Source organism: Cnephaeus nilssonii (genome assembly GCF_951640355.1).
Source record: "Cnephaeus nilssonii genome assembly, chromosome: 17".
Lineage (NCBI taxonomy): Eukaryota > Metazoa > Chordata > Mammalia > Chiroptera > Vespertilionidae > Cnephaeus > Cnephaeus nilssonii.
The window spans coordinates 15,930,334-15,941,622 of NC_137088.1; the positions used below are offsets into that span (position 1 = coordinate 15,930,334).

An 11,289-nucleotide genomic window follows, 5' to 3' on the forward strand; every position below is an offset into this window, starting at 1 on the left:
TTTACCACATAGGGGCAGTTATATTGTGTGTTGCAGTGATGATCAATCTGCATATTACTCTTTTATTAGATAGGATAGAGGCCTGGTGCACGGGTGGGGGCCAGCTGGTTTGCCCTGAAGGGCATTCCGGATCAGGTGGGGGTTCCCTTGGGGCTTGGGGCGGCCTGAGCGAGGGGCCTGTGGTGGTTTGCAGGCTGGCCACGCCCCCTGGCAACCCAAGTGGAGGCCCTGGTATCTGGAATTTATTTTCCTTCTACAATTGAAACTTTGTAGCCTGGAGCGGAGTCAAGCCTGGGGCTCCCTCTGAGGCGGACAGCCATTTGTGTTGGGGTTATAATTGAAACTTTGTTGCCTTAAGCGGGTGGGCCCGGCCAGGGTGTGCGGAAAGCTTTGCTTCCCCTGTTGCCGGCGGCAACCCTGGCCTGCTCTCTCAAGCTCCATCCTGCCACCATTTGTTTGAATTTGTTTACTTTCTATAATTGAAACTTTGTAGCTTGAGTGGAGGCTTAGGCCTGGCCAGGGCAGGCTGAAAGCTTGGCTTCCTCTGTTACCTAGGAAACCTTGCTCTCTGTGGCTGTAGCCATCTTGGTTTGGGTTAATTTGCATACTCGCTCTGATTGGATGGTGGGTGTGGCTCTTGGGTGTGTCGGAGGTATGGTCAATTTGCATATTTGTCTATTATTAGATAGGATACTACAGGCCCAGTGCACAAAATTCATGCACTCGGGGGAGGGGAGCCCTCAGCCTGGGCTGAGCCCTCTCACAGTCTGGGAGCCTCGGGGGATGTCCGAATGATGGCTTAGGCCTGCCCTCCGGGAGCAGGCCTAAGCCATCAGTCGGACATCCTTAGCACTGCCACAGAGGTGGGAGAGGCTCCCGCCACCACCACTGCGCTTGCCAGCCATGAGCCCGGCTTCTGGCTGAGCGGCGCTCCCCATGGGAGCGTACTAACCACCAGGGGGCAGCCTGCATTGAGCATCTGCCCCTGGTGGTCAGTGCATATCATAGTGACTGGTCATTCTGCTATTCAGTTGATTTGCATATTAGCCTTTTATTATATAGGATAGATTGTATTCTGGTCCCTGGTCATGCTAAGGAAGTAGCTGGTATTTCTCTAATATTCATTAAAAGCTCCATAGCTCATGGTCAAAGTCCTTTCACAATGAAGTTTGTCATAGGCCTTATTAAATCTCTATGTTTTGATTCAGGTGGAATGAGGCAAAGGAGATTCATCCACTGAGCTACTGATCCCTGTCTGTGAGCTCTAAGAAATGCTGCTCCAGCAGGGCTGAAAGGTATGCTGCTTGGCCACCTGCACTGTTTGCATGGCATGCCACTTTACAGATTAAAGAAGGAAAACCATTTAATATTAACATTTGCCACCCCAAAAGCATGTGAGAAAATCAATATTCATTCATGATTTTTACAACAAAAAATAAAATCTCAATCTCACACCATTTATATAAAGAAAAACTTCATAGGGACTAAATAATAATGGAAAAATATATAAAATAACATATGTAACACTGAAATAGAAATGTATTTGTATGTAAAACACAAAAGCCATAGAAGATTGATAAACTCGAACATGTTGAGATTCTGTGTAAATAAACTATAAAAACTCCATAAAATAAGTTGAAAGGCAAGAAATATACAAGGATGAAATATTTTCAATATACAGACATATGAATCAATATTCAGAAATACCTTAAAGTATGAAGTGAATGTACTCAGTAGAAGAGCTTCAGGAAAGCAGGGAAGCCTCAAGGTTGCTTTTGTTTACAGTCTTTAAATTTTATAATGAGACTAAATCTATTTAATATCCTAGTAAAAGTCTGATAATCAGAATCTAACAATATAAAAGCATAAAACAGACTTGTGATTTCAAATATATTAATACAAAGTATATGACTACGTAATACATTCCTTGACCAAAGAAAGGGGGGAGGCAGAAAAGACAACTATGAGTGGGTATAGTAAAAAAGAAATACAGACAGAGAGATAATCCATATTGTAGTATATTCTATCATCAATACTAGCCAAAATGTACAAAATAATACTAGATGTACCGGTTAATAAGAGCGGATTTTGTAATCAAAGAAAAATGATAATTTTAAGAAAAACATCAAGTGCTTTATTCGAAGTAGTGTCCATTGCTAGCTACACATTTCCCCATCTTTCAGGTAATTTGTGGATACCATCACAATAGAACTTTTCTTATTTTGAGGCAAACCATTCAGAGACCCAATTTTCCATTTCTTCATACGTTTTGAAGTGCTGCTCAGAAAGTGCGTGTGCCACGATCGGAACAAGTGGTAATCTGAAGGAGCAAGGTCTGGTGAATACAGCGGGTGGGTTAATACTTCCCAGGCAAGATCTTTTAGCGTGTCTTTAACTGGTTTTATAGTGTGTGATGGCGCTATATTTAAAAAATATTTATGATGTCATCATGAAGCAAAATTACTTTGCTGTGTCTTCTGGAATATTCTGGTCATTTCACGATCAAAGTGTGGTTCAAATTGATTATTTGTTGTCAGTAGCAATCAGTATTAATGGTTTCACCTGGTTTTAGTAGCTCATAATACACCACACCTTCCTGATCCCACCAAACTCAGAGTGATTTGGCCTTGCAATCGATGTTGATGGTTCACCTGGGTCAACCCATGATTTTGTGCATTTGGGATTCTCAAAATAAATCCACTTTTCATCGCCAGTCACAATTTGATGCAAAAAAGACTTTCTTTTGTGCTGTTGAAGCAACATTTTACTGATGACTTTTCGGTTTTCCATTTGTCTTTTCGGTCAGTTGATGTGGCACCCATTTTCCTTCCTTTAAAATCTTTCCCATTGCTTGTAAACGATCAAAAATTGTTTGCTGAGCAACGTTTAATCTTTCTGCAAGTTGTTTTTGAGTTTGACACACATCTTCATCCAGTAATGCTTGTAATTATTGGTCTTCAAACTTTTTCAGTTGACCTAGACATTCTTTGTCTTTCACATCAAAATCATCACTTTTAAAGTATTTAGTCCAGGATTCACAAGTATCTTGAGATGGAGCATGTTCACCACAAGCTTCCCGAAGTATTCAGCAGCACTTTTCTTCAAAATTATGAATTATAACTTCCCACAAATGCTCTTTTTTCGAGCTTGAAATTCAACATTTTTAAGGCGTAAAAATATTTATGATGTTAACACCTTCAGAAAATTTGACATATAAAGTTTTGAAGCTTGTCAATACAACAAAATAGCATACATATCAAACCCATATATATCAACATACGTGTAACTCCATCTATTAAAAAAAAATCCGCATTATTAACCTGTACACCTAGTATTCAAATAAGGCTCATGAGAGAGATAATGACTAAGACTCTTATACATATCAAAGTCTAAGGAGAGATCCCACCCAACTCACTATGTAGTTTGTGTATATGGTGGCATGTGGTAAGTAGGTTTTTCCAAAAGTATAGAATTTTAATTTTAGACTAATAAGTATAAAATTACAGGATACCCATAACAATGATTAATTGCTTACTGTTATTTAGACTATCCAATTTTTAGAAGCCAGTTTTAAAAATCAGCATCGAGTCACATTTTAATAAGGTAGGCAAAATGTTTTTTCCTTATTATAAAAACTCTGAACTGGTGATGTTTCGTTCCTGAACTTTTAGAAAAGTGACAATGACAATACATTGGTTTGGGCTCAAATGAGAGAGGCATTTATTTATTTATTAAATATATTTTATTGATTTTTACAGAGAGAAAGGGAGAGGGAGAGAGAGTTAGAAATATTGATGAGAGAGAAACATCAATCAGCTGCCTTCTGCACACCCCCTACTGGGTATGTGCCTGCAACCAAGGTACATGCCCTTGACCGGAATCGAACCTGGGACCCTTGAGTCTGCAGGCTGATGCTCTATCTACTGAGCCAAACTGGTTAGGGCTGAGGGAGGCTTTTAATAAAGGCTTTAGAACTAAAGAGCTTCACACTCAGGATTCACTAATCACTTAATATTGCAATGTTTCAAAAGCCTGACTAAAAGATCCACCCTAAAACCAACCCACTCAGCATTAATACACACCTTTTTCTTCCAGAAATTTTATTTAATATGAAATGAAAAAAAAATCCTAATAGGTTAAAACAAACCAAATGCCCACACTGTATACAGGTAAATACTTCACACAATGGTCAACTGAATCCAGAGCTAAAAGTAAATTGTGCAGGTTTTCAGTGAAATCATCAGTCATATAATATAAACAAAATCCAACTATTTACATATGTGGTAAACCCTCTAAGAAATGTACCCCAAGAAGCATTAACCTTTGTGCTGTGTCATCATGACAACCTACACAATTTATTTTTCATATAGTGTAACATTTTAATAGAGTGTATTAGCTACTGCATGGTAGTACTTTGGTATATTCCTACAAGATCTCTTACCTTGAAAGTTTTCCCAAAGAGGACCTTTGGTTCTGCTTTAGAAGACTCATATAAATTAAACACCTTATCAAATATTAACACACAGGGAGGTAACACAGGATGCAACACAGATAGTCAAGTTACTTCTTTGTATATTTAGGAATTACTTTCTCCTTCAAGGTGTTGACACTAGAAAGCTTAGTCTGTCCTGTATGTTTCAGTAGTAAAGGTTTGAGTGATTAGAACCTTGGCAAAACCGTAATTCAAAATTATTAATACTTCCAGTGACAAGGCTATGTGACCAAGTTACTACAAATTTATATTTATCAGGAAAACAAATATAGGCAATGAGGTACCCCAGTACCTCAGAATTTAACTATATTTGGAGACAGGGTATCTAAAGAGGTAATTAAATTAAAATGAAATCATCAGGGCAGGTTTTAATTCAATATCACTGGTGTCCTTATCAGAGGAGAAAATCTCGACATAGAAACCTGCAGACAGAAGATGATGTGAAGACCCAGGTGCAAGACAACCATCTATAAGCCAAGGAGAGAGGCCTGGAACACATCCTTAACTCAAGGATCTCAGAAAGAGCCAACCCTAAGGACACCTTGCTTTGACTTCTAGCCTCCAAAACTGTGAGAAAATAAATTTCTGTTTAAACCACTTAGTCTGTATTATTTTGTTACTAGAGGCCCGGTGCATGAAAATTCATGCACTGAAGGGGAGAGTCCCTCAGCCTGGCCTGCCCCCTCACAGTCCGGGAGCCCTGAGGGGAGGGAGGCGACCTGGCGATCAGGGGAAGGCAATACCCCCATCACCCATCTGCTGCTGTCACTGCCAGCAGCGCAAGCCTCGGCCGGCCCTGGTTACCTGAGCCACGGGTGGCCCTGGGCGGCTGGGCAGCCGCCATCTGAGTCTTGTCTGCGCCTCGGGCCCGCCCTGGGCAACTGGGCAGCTGCCATCTGAGACTTGCCTGTGCCTTGGGCCGGCCCTGGGCGGCTGGGGGGCTGAGCGCCGCCATCTTGTGGCTATGGGCGCCGCCATCTTTGAGGGTATGACAGTCAATTAGCACATCCCCTCCTTATTGGCTGTGGGCGCCACCACCTTTGTGAGGGTGTGATGGTCAATTAGCATATTCCCTCTTTATTAGATAGGATGGTAGCTTTGGTGAACTAATGCAACCACTTTTCCAAAATTTGGTTCCTCTTCTATATAAACCTCAGGCACTACTCCTCAGTGGAAATGGTTAGAGGCTCTCCCCGCTGTTCCTTCAGCTTCTCAGACACTGCTTTCTTATTGCTGCAGCAAGGTTTAAAAGGATTTCCCCAAATTGCCTTTTAAGATAAACCCACAACATATTTTCTGCCTTTTCCAACATGTGAGGTTAAATGATAAAGACAGGTGTTCTTATTAGAACCGGAAGCCATCTGCATGAGAGCCACCATCTGACTGGTAACTGCAATAGGAGATGGGGCTAGAGAAGTACTTGAGGTGGTACCCTGGGCATCAGAATCGTGAGGCTGAAATTCTTCTCACAGTTCACTGATCTGGTTGCTTCTTTATCCTGTTTCCAGATAAACTTTTCACTTTCTTTGGTGTCAATACAGAGAGTTCAGGCTGGGTCCTGCCCTTGTATCTACCACATGATTCCAGTTTTTGTTTTGATTTTTTTTTATCCTGCCAGCAGCTTTTTCTTTCTTTTCACAAGTAGCACTCAGCCACTGTGAAAGTCTTCTGTAGTCTCACGTAACTGCAAACAGCCCTGAAAGTCATTTCATCATTTACTGTCACTAAACTGAGAATTGGAGAACCTAGCTCTGCAAATACAGCAACCCTCTCTACTTCAGTATGTCTTTGGCTTGTAAAACTAAACATCTTTTCTTCTAGAAATAGTCTTCCAAAGCAGCCATTCCACACTCATCTTCTCTTTTTCCTCTTGTACCCTTAGTGATTATTCGAAACCTTTATAAATCTCAGGCTATCTTCTTCATTCTCAAAAGATAAACTTTCCTCCTACAAGAAAATCTCCATCCCTTTTCACCTCAATACCTAAAAGCTTATCTAAAATTGTTCTCTCATTTATTTGCTGCAGTTTCAGACCATTGTTTCTTTGTTTTGAAATACTTTTTTTTAAAAAAAAGAAAAAAAAAAGGAAGAAATATTTCTTGATTGCCCAGCTGGCATGGTTCAGTGATTGAGGTCACGGTTCCAGTCCTGGTCAGGGCACATGCCCGTAGTTGCCCGCTTGATCCCCAGTGTGGAACGTGCAGGAGGCAGCCAATCAAAGATACCCTCTCATCATTGATGTTTCTGTTTCTCTCACCCTCTTCCTTCCTCTCTGAAATCAATAAAAATATATTTAAAAAAAAAGAAATTCTTGAGGGTTTGATATGATCCAGACAATGCTCAGGCAAAGACAAGATGCCTCTCCTCAAGTAATATTAAGTACTATTATAAGACAACTACAAAATGCTGCGGAAGCACATAAAGCACACCTGAGACTTTCCGATAGGCTAGGGCAGTGGTCGGCAAACTCATTAGTCAACAGAGCCAAATATCTACAGTACAACGATTGAAATTTCTTTTGAGAGCCAAATTTTTAAAACTTAAACTTCTTCTAATGCCACTTCTTCAAAATAGACTCATCCAGGCCGTGGTATTTTGTGGTAGAGCCACACTCAAGGGGCCAAAGAGCTGCATGTGGCTCGAGAGCCACAGTTTGCCAACCACGGGTCTAAGCCAATCTGAAAAATTATTAAGTAGGAGTCAATGCCCCTACTATGTGCCTCTGCAGTCTCTACACCCTCTACATACCACTTATCACATCGTGAAAATCCATTTAGGGAAAGATTAATTTCTATATTGTTAGCATCTAAAACATACTTGCCAAAGAGAGGCATTGAATATTTATAATATTATGAAATAATATGGACCTCAGAGTTAGACGGACCTAACCAGTGTTGATATTCAAAACATGTAGCAATGAGGATGGCTGTATCAATGGAATAACTGTAGTTCTGGATTTAAATTCTGGCTCCATTTCCGATGATATTTTTAAGTGAAGACAAGTCAGTTAAATGATCTGAACATAATTTTATCATGTGTACATGAAGGTAATAATAATTTATAGGATGAAATTTTAATTTTAATGATGAAACAGCATATGAAAAAACCCATTTCAGTGCCTGGTACACTAAAGACCAATAATTTTTTTACTTCGTTGCTAAACTGCTTTAAAGTGAGTTATAGTTGTAGTTACATTAAAAAATTAAAATATGCAGAATCCAATGCAAAATGAAAGCACTCTAATTATTTTGTCTTACCTTCATGATTTTTCACCAGTGCACAACTTAATTATTTGGCTTCTAAGCTTTAAAATGCATTTATCCTTAATCTTTTCTATGATATAAATTTAACATTGACTGTTCATTCATTTATCTAATTAACAGTGCCTTTATGTCAACTGTAGACCATATTTAATGATTCAACAGAAATTTATTAAGAGTCTATTATCAGCGCAAAATCATATTTATCTTTACCATTCAGGGACTAGTTTGTACAGATACTACTGGATAGCTTATAGCTTAATAAATGTTCCAAGATGCTTAATAAATATTTTCTTTTTTTGTTTTAATAATGTATATAATTGATGGTTTTCATCTAATACCAGCAATCAAATCAGAACGAAAAGAAATAATTCATTTTCATACTAAAAGGCTGATATCTTTTGCAGCAACTATATTCTTCTGCTTTACAATTTTTCAAGGGGAATATTAATAATTAGAAACCTGATTAACTGTGCTAAATGCCAACTTCAAAGCTTAGTAATCAATCTATATATTTTAGGTCTATATTAGATGGCTGTGAGTATCCAGCTTATTCAGTATATTGAAAATAACTGATCCAACAAAGATAATTAAAATTAAGCTCTTCAGACTGTCAACCAAATGTAATAGTGCCATAAACGGACTAGAATTATACCTGTAGGTTGAACAAGGAGAGTATTAATTTCAGGCTGACTTAGTTATTTCTCCTTTACATGTGGCCATTCTCAATTGACCTTTATGTAAGCTGTATTAGCTTGGAAGTCACATAGTTCATTTGCTTAAAGATAGAATGTTGTGGAAGAACAGTCTTTACTAAGTTTACCACTTCTAATCATAAGACACAAAATTTCTAATCATAAGACACAAAAATAGAACCTCAAGCCAACCTAATTAGATAATTTCAATTCGTTATTCAAAATGATTTATCTGTTGTCATTTATTTTCCTCATTTTAAAAATGTGTCATAATTCTAATAAGTAAAAAGTGAAAACTTTCTTACTCTGGGTTCTAGTAACTACATAATTATTGTTTCAAGAATCACTACACAAATATTAAGAAAAGAAACCTTTAACTTACGAGTTTTGAAATAAGAATTTGTAAATGGAAGTAGTTTTAAATTGCATAATACAAAACTGAAAGCATGATTCAACATGTCACATCTTAATTTGCAAAGCAAATATGACATATATAGGAGTAAGCTGGAATTATTACTCTGGAAAGAAACAAACGAAAGGTTTTGACCCGTTTGTCCATTTTCTTTTTAATTTCTATAGAGTAGCCTCTCCTCTTTTGGCCTGGGAGGAAACCGTGGACTGCCTGTCTTTCTGCACGATGAGATGGGAAAGACAAGGAGGCACCTTCATTTCATAAAAGATCTCCAACAACCTCATATTCCCCCTCCACCTTCTATTTGCAGTGGTTCTCAACCTTTCTAATGCCGCGACCCTTTAATACAGTTCCTCATGTTGTGGTGACACCCAACCATAAAATTATTTTCGTTGCTACTTCATAACTGTAATTTTGCTCCTGTTAATGAATCGTAATGTAAATAATCTGTTTTCCGATGGGCTTAAGCCTGTGGTCGGCAAACTGCGGCTCGCGAGCCACACGCGGCTCTTTGGCCCCTTGAGTGTGGCTCTTCCATAAAATACCACTGCCTGGGCGAGTCTATTTTGAAGAAGTGGCGTTAGAAGAAGTTTAAAAAATTTGGCTTTCAAAAGAAATTTCAATCGTTGTACTGTTGATATTTGGCTCTGTTGACTAATGAGTTTGCCGACCACTTAGGCTCTACAGCAGCGACCCACAGGTTGAGAACCGCTAGCAGGGTCGCCTAAGACCATGGGAAAACACAGATATTTACATAACGATTCATAACAGTAGCAAAATTACAGATGTTAAGTAGCAACGAAAATAATTTTATGGTTGGGGGTCACCACAACATGAGGAACTATATTAAAGGGTCGCGGCATTAGAAAGGTTGAGAACCAATGAAGAGCCTTCAGAGCCCCCCCAGATGGCTGGGGAAGACTGAGCCTACCGCCATGGTGGACACCTGTCCAGCCTGCTCTGTGCTGAAGCTCCTGGGCTCCCTTAGACAACATGCTCACACCCAGCTCCTCTCAGAGTATTTGCCGAAATCCGTTGTTCACTCATTATTCTCCAACCCTCTCCTTTTCTGTTATGTGCATATTTTCTTTTCTTTACTTTTTAATTGTAGTTTTAATAGAAAAAGATAGAAATAAATGTCTGTCATCTTGAACAGAACTTGACAATCTGCTTTAGCAATATTATAAACATTTCCCCATGTTATTAAATGTCTACACTAAAACTGTAATTTTAGTTTTGAAGCTAAACATATCCTTTACTTACTCCGATTTAGTTTAACATTCTTCAGTATTTTACTAAAACAAACCGCTTGGTTTTTAATTTTTCTCCCCTTCCGCTGCCCTGATTGGCTATGGATGAACTTCAGGAATTAACTATTAAATTAGTACAGCGCACTATGGAAGCAAACAAACAGGATTCTTGTCCACTAAGTTAAAAACACGGGTCTCTTCCATGCCCCAGCAAAGACACACTGAAGCGTATGAACTTTCTAAATGAATACACGAATACCGATTTTTAAATATTTTAAGCACACCGTAACTAAGTAGTGGTCGTTATTCCTAACAGCTGGGAATTTTTCAGAAGCCTAGAGTTGAATCCATGCTTTGATGAGCTGACAGTTGGCCTGATGAGTTACAAGGCGATGCGAAAACATCGCCAACAGCACACACACCTGTACCAATATTTAAGCCCTCGGTGGACAAAACACTAGGTGAGGGAGTGGCGAGGAGCGTCACTGATGCCGGTTGGCGGTTAATAAGGGATATGTGCCTGTCATGACCGTTTCCTTGTTTATTCCTTTAAACCGAAACAGCCCTGGAGCTTGAGGGGCTCCGCTGGCTGCGACCCCCAAATATAACAACTTCGATTACTCCTAACGCCACAGCTCAAGAATGTCATCCAGGAAAAACCAAAGGTGGTAGCAATTCCAGGGCAGCCGGTACAATCCCGAAATCCCAAAGCTTTGTCCTAAATGCAATCAACTTCATCTTTTAAAAGACAGCAGTGTGCGGAATAACTAGGGGACGTTCAGCGATGCGCCGAGTTTGCTTCAAATGATCGCCCAAGGGTTCGAATCAGCGGGGGGGGGGGGGGGGGGGTAAACGGTTCCCCGCGCGCCCCCCGACTCCCCACCCGCCACCCGCACACTCCACGCGCGCGAGGTTACAGGTTTCCCAGCCTCCGCGAGGCGTCAGCTCGGTAAGCTCGTGAGGGCGCTGCCAAGCGGAGCGAACACGCAGCACACACGCTCGGGGACCCTCAACTGGACGCGCTCGACGACAAGGGTGAAAGGCCTCCCGAGCACCCTTCGCAGCGGAGAAAAACGCTCTTACCCAACTCCTCAGCTCCGCCTCCCCTCCTCGCGTCGCCGCGGCCCGCCCAGGCCCGCCGCGGAGGCTCACGGGACACGTAGTACGCCACGCCCACCTC

General features: G+C 40.3%; 1 protein-coding gene across 2 annotated transcripts in view; it reads right to left on the reverse strand.

Moving 5' to 3' along the window:
- Positions 1–11,266, reverse strand: part of ZCWPW2 (zinc finger CW-type and PWWP domain containing 2) — an 81,706-nt gene extending 70,440 nt beyond the window's left edge. For both annotated transcript variants that reach the window (XM_079794912.1, XM_079794913.1), the window contains exon 1: positions 11,193–11,266. The gene's annotated coding sequence lies outside the window, so the exon portion shown is untranslated. The remainder of the gene's footprint in view (positions 1–11,192) is intronic.
- Positions 11,267–11,289: the final 23 nt, after the last annotated feature.